General features: G+C 48.4%; 2 non-coding genes across 2 annotated transcripts; one reads left to right on the forward strand and one right to left on the reverse strand.

Moving 5' to 3' along the window:
• Positions 1–455: 455 nt before the first annotated feature.
• trnac-gca (transfer RNA cysteine (anticodon GCA)) lies at positions 456–529 on the reverse strand. Its single transcript has one exon. It is a non-coding gene; the product is annotated as a tRNA-Cys (tRNA).
• Positions 530–4,416: 3,887 nt separating this feature from the next.
• trnac-gca (transfer RNA cysteine (anticodon GCA)) lies at positions 4,417–4,488 on the forward strand. The gene has a single exon. It is a non-coding gene; the product is annotated as a tRNA-Cys (tRNA).
• The last annotated feature ends 6,426 nt before the right edge of the window (positions 4,489–10,914 follow it).

Consider the following 10,914-nt stretch of genomic DNA (forward strand, 5'->3'; position numbering starts at 1 on the left):
AAACTCCAGCTACGTCTGGGAAGTCTGTGTTTTCCGTCTCCTCTGCTCCTTATTGCTGTCTGCTGGGCTGACGTCACTGCTCATCATTTATGTTGCTGTCTTGACGAAGGTCCAGTCAGGTTGACCGCACGCTTTCAAGACGTATTTCAAAAATCTGTGCTCCCTGCTTTTAACTGTAATATTGGTTGGCTTATTCTTGGAGCGGTGATATTCGTGTTCTGATAACGCAAAATTGTGTTCTAATGGGTGATAAGAGTCATACCTTAGAGAGGGATCTATCTGTGTTGGTTTCCTGCAAAACCCAATATCCAGCTCAAACACGAGGAATAGTAAGAGATTTGAAAGTAGGGGAGGGGGGGGGGGAGAGTATCCAAAATGATAGGAGAAGACAGGAGGGCGAGGGATGCAGCCAAGAGCTGGAGAGTTGATTGGCAAAAGGGATATGTAAGTTTTGAAGTGGGCACCTGGATTTGAACCAGGGACATCTTGATCTGCAGTCAAATGCTCAACCACTGAGCTATACACCAACATGTAAATCTCTTACCAGCTATTCATTCAGTTATTCCTGACGAAAGGTCTCAGCCCGAAACGTCGACTGTACCTCTTCCTAGAGATGCTGCCTGGACTACTGCGTTCACCAGCAACTTTGATGTGTGTTGCCAGACAAAGAGAGGAAACTATGCTCTGTGGCTGATCTCCGGAATGTGCAATGGGATGGTGCGATTGGAGCAACACCCACAGTGTGACACTGTTGTATGTGATGGGACTGTAGGGGAGAGCGACACCCAGGGTGCTATACTGACAGTGCGTGGTGGGACAGTGTGGAGGGAGATTCACTCTGTACCTGACCCCGGGAGTGTGTGATGGGCCGGTGCGGAGGGATATTCACTCTGTGTCTGACCCCGGGAGTGTGTGATGGGACGGTGTGGAGGGAGATTCACTCTGTGTCTGACCCCGGGAGTGTGTGATGGGACGGTGGAGAGGGAGATTCACTCTGTGTCGGACCCCGGGAGTGTGTGATGGGACGGTGTGGAGGGAGATTCACTCTGTGTCTGACCCCGGGAGTGTGTGATGGGACGGTGTGGAGGGAGATTCATTCTGTGTCTGACCCCGGGAGTGTGTGGTGGGACAGTGTAGAGGGAGATTCACTCTGTGTCTGACCCCGGGAGTGTGTGATGGGACGGTGTGGAGGGAGATTCACACCGCGCAGCTCCGTCCCTCTCCCGATCTCTCCACTCACCAATACCCAGCACTTCAGCGTTCCAGTCCTCTCGATTTGTGTGCGTCTCTCGGAGATGGTGTGTGTGTGTGTGTGTGACCGGGTGGTGTGCTGCGAGAAGAGGAAGGAAGGGGAGGAGAGAGGAGGCCAGGGAAAGGGTGATGAGACTGCAGTCACTGATGTAAGTGTTGTTCCACCACGTGACCGTCCTGTGCACGCAGAGCTTGGCGAGGCTCAGAACCTGGTGATAGATATCCGGTGGAAGGGGAGAGGTGTAACACCAGACGCCATCTCTCACTCACAGTCCCCACAATTGCCTGTGACACAGAAAGGGAGACGAATGGGGTGGCGACGGAGATAGGGATAATGTTAATGGATTGAGCAGGTAACAGAGATAGGGAGGGGTGCAAGGAAAGTAGGGGATAAAGGAGAAGGGAAGTGTGTCGGGAAAGGAATGAGTCACGGTGACGGAGATCGCCTTTAAGTGTCAGAGTTTGACAGATTCTTGATTAGTCAGGGCATGAAGGAATTTGTTGAAAAGGCAGGAGATCATGGCTGAGAGGGAAATGGATCAGAGATGATGCAATGGCGCAGCAGCCTGGAGGGCCTATCACTGCCCCCATATCTTATGGACTTATGTAAGTTGCTGTGTTGGTGGGTGTCAACATCTCAGTGGATCTATTCTGGGCCAAACACATTCATGCAAACACGAAGAAGGTGTCATGTTCCCGATTGAACAGCGGAAGTTATCCAAGTGTCGGGACGCCTATTCCCCGGAATGTAGTTAGCTGCCGCTTTCCCTTTCAGACTCAGACTGACAATTATTGCCATTCAACATTCCTTCATTGAACGTCTATCGTTAAAGGCCCCGTGCTGAGCACTCAGTACTCAACCGTAGAGAATGCATTGCTGGTACTACTGCTGGTGATTTTGTTTTTGGTTATCGATACTGTCGTCTTGTTCATTTCGAGTCTGTGTCTGAGCATATTGCAGACATTACGCTGCTCTAGCATTCACCACCACCCAAAGCTCTCTCATTGCAGAAGGGTTCTCCAGATCCTTCACTGAAAACTCGCAAAGTTCGCCAGATGACCGTCGGGAGAATTCTGGCTTGTCGCATCGCCGCCTGGAGTGGAGGCTACAACGCACGGGGTCGCAAGAGGCTGCAGAGGGATGTAGACCGAACCAGCTCCATCACGGGCAGAACGCTGTCCAGCATCGAGGACATTCTCAAGATGCGATGCTTCGAGAAGGCGGCATCATTTACTGAGGCTGCTCACCACCCGGGACAAACTCCTTGCTCTTTGCTACCATCGGGGGAGAGGCAGAGGAATATAAAAACTCAATGATTCAGGAACACCTTCTTCCCCTCGTCCATTATATTTTGAACGCATGAGCACCGGCCTCTCCCCACGGCCCCGTACCAGTCCCCAAGATATTCCCACACTCCGACTTTCTCGCCACGGAACCGTATCAGTCTCCAAACTAACCTGACTGCTTCACTGTCCCCACACGCCGGTCTGCTTCCCCAAAATATTCCCACTGATCTACTCTGTATCTCAAAGCCGCGTGTCTGTTCCCAAAATATTTGCTCTCCCCAGTCTCACCCGGACCCCCGTAACATTACACAAAATTATTCCACTGTCTACTCAATTCTCGCAGCTTGTATCAGTCCCCAAATAAAACCCACGACCCATTCGCTCCTCAAAATCCTACATGAGCCCAAATTTCACCTGGCTTTGCATTATCCAATCCAGTATGAACTGTCTTGGTCGTCGACAGCTTTGTTAGCAGAATTCTGTCAAATTAAATTGCTATCATTAATTATTGAATTCGAGCTCTATTTAAGGAAAATCTCTCGCTCTCTAACCCCCGGAGATGCTGATAGGACGGTGTGGAAGGAGTTTCAATATGTGTCTGACACCGGGAGTGTATGATGGGACGGTGTGGAGGGAGATTCACTTTGTTTTGACCCCGGGAGTGTGTGGTGGGACGGAGTGGAGGGAGATTCACTCTGTGTGGCTGACCCCGGGATGGTGTGATGGGAAGGTGTGAAGGGAGATTCACTCCGTGTCTGACCCTGTAGTGTATAGTGTGACGGTGTGGAGGGAGCTTCACTCTGCGTCTGAACCTGGGAGTGTGTGATGGAGCAGTGTGGACGGAACTTTACTCTATGTCTGACCCCAGAATATCTAATAGGACGGTGTAGAGGAATCTGCACTCTAATGTTGATATATCTTCTAGCACCTACCTCTTCCTCATTTTAATTTATTGCAGAAACTTTGATTGAGAGTTTGTACAATGTTGTTTGGTTCCATCGTAAGATATTTCAAATGTGTGTATGCAATAACACCGGTCTTCATTTCTGATCCCCTCCTGGGAACACGCTGGATCTGAATATCGTGAGCAGGGAACAGTGAATCTCCCTCCATTAATTTCACTGGGAAAAAGGCATCCTTTCACACCGTCCTGTCACACTCACCTGGTGTCAAATAAAGAATGAAACTCCCTCCACACCAGTCCCTGCACACATCCCCGTGGATAGATACAGATTGACATTCCCTTAAAAACCGTCCCATCACACATACCCGTGGTCAGACACAGACTGTTGTTCACTCCGCACCGTCCCATCACAGTCGCCAGTGGTCAGACACAGAGTGAAATTCCCTCCACTCCGTCCCATCACTGACTCTCGGGGTCAGAAACACACCGAATCTCCATTCACACTGTTACGTCACACATACCTGGGATCAGACAGTGAGTGGAGTCCCCGGCACCGTCCATCACAAACACACAATGTCCATCGCCGAATGAGGCACTGCCGTCAGACGCTGAACGAATCTATCTCCGGAGCACCGCATCTCGCACACCCGGGTACAGACACTTACTGACTCTTCCTCCACACGTTAACATCACACACTGTCAGTTTAGCACACTGGGTGTCGCTCTCCGCTACAGTCCCATCACATACAACAGTGTCACACTGTGGGTGTTGCTCCAATCGCACCTACCCATTGCACATTCCGGAGATCAGCCACAGAGCATAGATTTCTCTCTCTGTCTGGCAACACACATCAAATTTGCTGGTAAACGCAGTACTCCAGGCAGCATCTCTAGGAAGAAGTACAGTCGACGTTTCGGGCCGAGACCTTTCGTCAAGACTAACTGAAAGAACAGCTGGTAAGAGGTTTAGATGTGGGGGTATAGCTCAGTGGTAGAGCATTTGACTGCAGATCAAGAGGTCCCTGGTTCAAATCCAGGTGCCCCCTTCAAAACTTACATATCCCTTTTGCCAATCAACTCTCCAGCTCTTGGCTCCATTCCTCGCCCTCCTGTCTTCTCATATCATTTTGGACACACCCCGCCCCCCCAGCCTCCTACTCTCAAATCTCTTACTATTCCTCGTGTTTGAGCTGGATATTGGGTTTTGCAGGAAACCAACACAGACAGATCCTCTCTAAGGTTTGACTCTTACCACCCACTAGAACACAATTTTGCATTGTCAGAACACGAATATTACCGCGCCGAGAATAAGCCCACCAATATTACAGCTAAAGGCAGGGAGCACAGATATTTGAAATAAGTCTAGAAAGCGTGCGGTCAGCCTGACTGGACCTTCGTCAAGACAGCAACATAAATGATCAGCAGTGACGTCAGCCCAGCAGACAGCAATAAGGAGCAGAGGAGACGGAAAACACATACTTCCCAGACGTAGCTGGAGTTTCAGAGATACTAGGATAAGTTTTCAACAAATATCAAATCCTTGTGTTCTTTAAACCTACACAGTCATTCAGACAGAAACCCGTTCACTCCAAGGATCATAAACCCAGATATAAGCTGAGCAATGCTTATATGCTATCGAATGCAATGGGAACGTCACAGTTCAGTATATCGGTGAGACAAAACAAACACTTCACAAGCGGATGGCCCACAGTAGGAGCACTCACCCCTCAGGTCGATATTCGGCTGTATATCTTCACCTAAAGGACAAGGGACACTCCTTTGAAGACAGCAATGTGCACATCATGAACAGAGAGGACAGGTGCTTTGAAAGAGGGGTTAAAAATTGCCATCTTTGTCAGACTGTGAAACCCACCCCTGAACAGAGGGGGTGGGGCACGACACCACTTATCAGGTACTTGCAATGCAGTCCTCAGATCCCAACCCCGGCGTCCCCACAGTAGGTCACACCGCCGTTCATGCAAAGATAAGACTAATGACCCTCTCAACGCCTCTACGACTCTTCCCGACCTTCACCTGATTTCTGTACCTTCAAACTACTCACAGAGTTTATCAGCCGGAAAACTACCCAGCATGGATCAGAACTGAATAAACCTCATCCGGAGGGTGAGTGGCGAAACGTCTTCTGGACAACACGGACACTTCCAATTTCCGTGATTTACTACTACTTGTTAAACAATGACCTATAAGACTGACAAATTCCATAGACATATCGCTCTACGTTCCTGAAATCCTCTCTATCGCATTACTCGCCCGCTCGCCATCAACGCCAGCTCTGTCACAGCCTTTCTCTCCTTACAACCTAACGACCCCCAGCGCTCTTCTCTCTCTTCACCCCTCCCCTCTCTCTACTCTCTCCAGATATCTTCTCCCATTCTCGCCCTCTCCATCTCTCCCATTCCCTATTCCCTCCTTCGCACTCCCTTCCATACTATTTTCCTCTCGCCCCTTCCTTCACCCTCCTATCAACCTCTTCCACACTCTACCTCTCCATTTCTGTGTCCCCACTCTCAAACTGCCGCTGTCACATTTTGTCTATCCCCTTCTCCCTCTGCATCCCTCAATGTCTCCCCTCACAAACTTCGTCACTATCCCCACAGAAGGTCCAGTTTTGCTGCTTTCTGAATCTCTAACTTCTCTATCCGTCTGCCTTTCCATCTCACTCTACTCCTCACTAAGCCTTCTCTGAATATCTCCCATTTTCCTTTCTCCCCTAAACTCTCTGCACTCCTATTCCCCCCTTCCCATTCTCTACCGCTCCTACAGGATATTGACCTGCCGGAAATGTGACAGTCCGATATCACCACCCGGGGTCAGAGACAGAGACAGCCTCCCTGAACAAGGTCCAATCACACACTCCCGGGATTAGACACAGTGCATCTCCTAACTCAGCGTCCCATCACACGGTCCGGAGGGTCATATATTCTCACGGACAGATACAAAGTAAAGCTCCAGCCACACCGTCCCAGCACACACTACCGGGGTCAGACACAGAGTGAATCTCCCTCCGCATGGTCCCATCACACATTCCCGGGGTCAGACACGGAGTGAATCTCCCTCCACACCGTCCCATCACACACTCCTGTGGTCAGACAAAGAATGAAGCTCCCTCCATATCGTCCCATCACACACTCCTGAGGTCAGACAGAGAGTGAAGCTCCCTCCACATTGTCCCATCAGAGATAGTATCTGTGTGTGAGTGGAGGTAACGCAGAAGGACCATGGCGAGAAGGAGTGCAGTGAAGTGGTGCTGAGGTTGCACTCACAGGGAGGAAACCGTGGGGAACCACACGACCCGCCGGTTCACATAGAAATGCAAAGAGACTGAGCCCGAAAGATCGATATCAGGTGGACGGGAAGAAGTTGAACACCGACAGCAGCTTTACCCATTCTCCCAACAGTTCCTCTTCCTCTTCCATGTTCCCTGTGAACACAGAGAGGGAGGCGTTTGGGTGGCAGTGGGTAGTAACGGAGCCGTGGGGGCTGCAGAGAATGAGGTGGGTATCGGGGAATGGGCATCGGGGACGACAGGGGATGACGGAGAAGGGGCGGGTGTAGTTCCCTCAATGTCGCCAAAACAAAGAAGCTGTTTGTGGACCACAAGAGGAATGGAGTCAGGCTGAGCTCTGTTGACATCATTAGATCTGCTGTTGAGAGGGTGAACAACCTTTCGATCTTCGGCGTAAAAATCACCGAGGATCTTATGTGGTCTATACCTACCGGCTCTGTGGAGAAAAAGTCACAACGGCGCCTCTTTCTCCTCAGAGTTTGACAAAGCTTGGTATGAGCTCCCGAAACCTAAAAACTTTCTACCCCGGTAGAATTGAGAGCATCCTGACTGTCTACATCATTGCTTGGCATGGGAACTGCAATTTCCTCAGTCGCAGGTAGCCAAATGCAATGTTAGCATTCATGTTAAGCGAACTAGAATATAAAATCACGGATGTAAAGTTAATGGTTTATAAAGCACTGGCGAGGCCTCACGGAGGACTGTGAGCGTCTCTGGGTCCTGTATCTAATCCGGTCAGATGTGTTTGCACTGGGAAGTGTTGAAAGGAAGTTCATGGTAATTATTCCGGGATTGAAACGCTTAGCAAATCAGGAAAGTTTGATGGCTGTATCTCAGAAGAATAATGGGGCGGTGGGGATGTGTTTCGATAAAGTAGATGTAGTGGGAAGTTTCCCTATGGTGGGAGAGTCTAAGGCCAGTCGGTTAACATGGAATAGAGGGCCGTTATTTTATAACCGAGATTCGGAGCAATTTATTTTGCCTGAATGGGGTGTATCGATGGAACTTGTTGCCGCAACCGGCTGCGAAGGTTAAGGCATGCAATTTATGGCCGAGGCTGAGAGATTCCTGATTAGTTCGGTCATAAAGGGATAAAGGGAGACAGCGGGATATCGGGGCTGAGAGGGAAATAGATCTGGTCCTAGGGTTGAGGTTCTGAACTGGAAGAAGGCCAAATTTGAAGAAATGAGAAGGTTCTAAAAAGCGTGGATTCGGACAGGTTGTTCTCTGGCAAAGATGTGATTGGTAGGTGGGAAGCCTTCAAAGGGGAAATTTTGAGAGTACAGAGTTTGTATGTTCCTGTCAGGATTAAAGGCAAATTGAATAGTAATAAGGAACCTTGGTTCTCAAGGGATATTGCAACTCAGATGAAGAAGAATAGGGAGCTGATAAAGAAGAAGAGGGAGTTGTATGAAATGCATAGGAAACAGGGGGTAAATCAGGTGCTTGAGGAGTATAAGCAGTGCAAGAAAATACTTAAGAAAGAAATCAGGAGGGCTAAAAGAAGACATGAGGGTGCCTTGGCAGTCAAAGTGAAGGATAATCCAAAGAGCTTTCACAAGTATATTAAGAGCAAAAGGATTGTAAGGGATAAAATTGGTCCTCTTGAAGATCAGAGTGGTCGGCTTTGTGCTGAACCGAAGGAAATTGGGGAGATCTGAAATAGTTTTTTTTTGCGTCTGTATTTACTAAGGAAGCTGGCATGAAATCTATGGAATTGAGGGAATCAAGTCGTGAGACCATGGAAACTGTACAGATTGAAAAGGAGGAGGTTCTTGCTGTCTTCAGGAAAATAAAAGTGGATAAATCCCCGGGACCTGACAGAGTGTTCCCTCGGACGTTGAAGGAGACTAGTGTTAATATTGCGGGGGCCCTAGCAGAAATATTTAAAATGTCGCTGTCTACGGGTGAAGTGCCGGAGGATTGGAGAGTGGCTCATGTTGTTCCGTTGTTTAAAAAAGGATCGAAAAGTAATCCGGGAAATTATAGGCCGGTGAGTTTAACGTCAGTAGTAGGTAAATTATTGGAGGGAGTACTAAGAGACAGAATCTACAAGCATTTGGATACACAGGGACTTATTAGGGAGAGTCAACATGGTTTTGTGCGTGGTAGGTCATGTTTGACCAAACTATTGGAGTTTTTCGAGGAGGTTACCAGGAAAGTGGATGAAGGGAAGGCAGTGGATGTTGTCTACATGGACTTCAGTAAGGCCTTTGACGAGGTCCCGCATGGGAGGTTAGTTAGGAAAATTCAGTCGCTAGGTATACATGGAGAGGTGGTAAATTGGATTAGACATTGGCTCGATGGAAGAAACCAGATAGTGGTGGTAGAGAATTGCTTCTCTGAGTGGAGGCCTGTGACTGGTGGTGTGCCACAGGGATCAGTGCTGGGTCCATTGTTATTTGTCATCTATATCAATGATCTGGATGATAAAGTGGTAAATTGGATCAGCAAGTTTGCTGATGATACAAAGATTGGAGCTGTAGTAGACAGTGAGGAAGGTTTTCAGAGCCTGCAGAGGGACTTGGACCAGCTGGAAAAATGGGCTGAAAAATAGCAGACGGACTTTAATACTGACAAGTGTGAGGTATTGCACGTTGGAAGGACAAACCAAGGTAGAACATACAGGGTTAATGGTAAGGCACTGAGGAGTGCAGTGGAACAGAGGGATCTGGGAATACAGATACAAAATTCCCTAAAAGTGTCGTCACAGGTAGATAGGGTCGTAAAGAGAGCTTTTGGTACATTGGCCTTTAATAATCCAAGTATTGAGTATAAGAGCCGAATTTGAGGCCGAATCTGGAGTATTGTGTTCAGTTTTGGTCTCCAAATTACAGGAAGGATATAAATAAGGTTGAAAGAGTGCAGAGAAGGTTTACAAGGATGTTGCCAGAACTTGAGAAACTCAGTTACAGAGAAAGGTTGAATAGGTTAGGACTTTATTCTTTGGAGCGTAGAAGAATGAGGGGAGATTTGATAGAGGTATATAAGATTATGATGGGTATAGACAGAGTGTATACAGGCAGGCTTTTTCCACTGAGGCAAGGGGAGAACAAAAACAGAGGACATGGGTTAAGGGTGAGGGGGGTAAAGTTTAAAGGGAACATTAGAGGGGGGCTTCTTCACACAGAGAGTGGTGGGAGTATGGAATGAGCTGCCAGACGAGGTGGTAAATGTGGGTTCCTTTTTAACATTTAAGAATAAATTGGACAGATACTTGGATGGGAGGTGTATGGAGGGATATGGTCCGTGTGCAGGTCAGTGGGACTAGGCAGAAAATGGTTTGGCACAGCCAAGAAGGACCAAAGGGCCTGTTTCTGTGCTGTAGTTTCTATGGTTCTATGGACCATGATGAAATGGCGGAGCAGACCCAATGGGCCAGGTAGCTCAATTCTGCCTCTCCGTCCTATGATCGCATTTTACGTTCATGTGTTGCTGTGTGTCAGCATCTCGCAGGATCTACACTGGGCATGCAAACACGAAGAAAGTATATATATACTTCTTTTTTTTTTTTATCGGCGGCATCCAGGATTCGGTATCTCCATTTCCGGGAGTGTGGTTAGCTGTCACTTTCCCCTGAGGGCCCTCACTGCCAATTATTGCCTGTCAGTAGTTAAAGGGGTCGTGCTGTAGGGGATTCATTTCTAGTAATACAGACTGTGATTTAGTCTTCGGATTTCCTTACTGCCGGCTTGTTTTTTTCAAGTCTGAGTCTGAGTGCATTCCAGATATACTCTACACCTGTTCACCACCACCCATAGCTCTCTAGTTACAGACAGGTATGGCGAAGTCAGGGTTCTGAGAAGATTTGTCCATTCTCTGAAGACTAGGAAATCTCTACAGATGAACTGTCGGGAGCATGCTGACTTGTAGCATCGCCGCCTGGAGAGAAGGCTGCAGCGGACAGGGTCACAGGAGGCTGCAGAGGGATGTAGATCAATCGGTATCAAAGGCGTCACCTTCCCCAGCATCGAGGACATGTTCAAGATGCGATACCTCGAGAAGGCGGCTCCATCAGTAAAGCCCCTCACCCCGGGACAAGGTCCCTGCTCAAAACTACCATCGGGGAAGAGGTACAGAAGCCTGAACACTCAACGATTCGAAAACAACTTCTAAACCTGCAACAACACATTTTTGAACTCTTCCGCACCAACATCGACTTTTT

The sequence above is a fragment of the Mobula birostris genome, chromosome 13, assembly GCF_030028105.1.
Source record: "Mobula birostris isolate sMobBir1 chromosome 13, sMobBir1.hap1, whole genome shotgun sequence".
NCBI lineage: Eukaryota > Metazoa > Chordata > Chondrichthyes > Myliobatiformes > Myliobatidae > Mobula > Mobula birostris.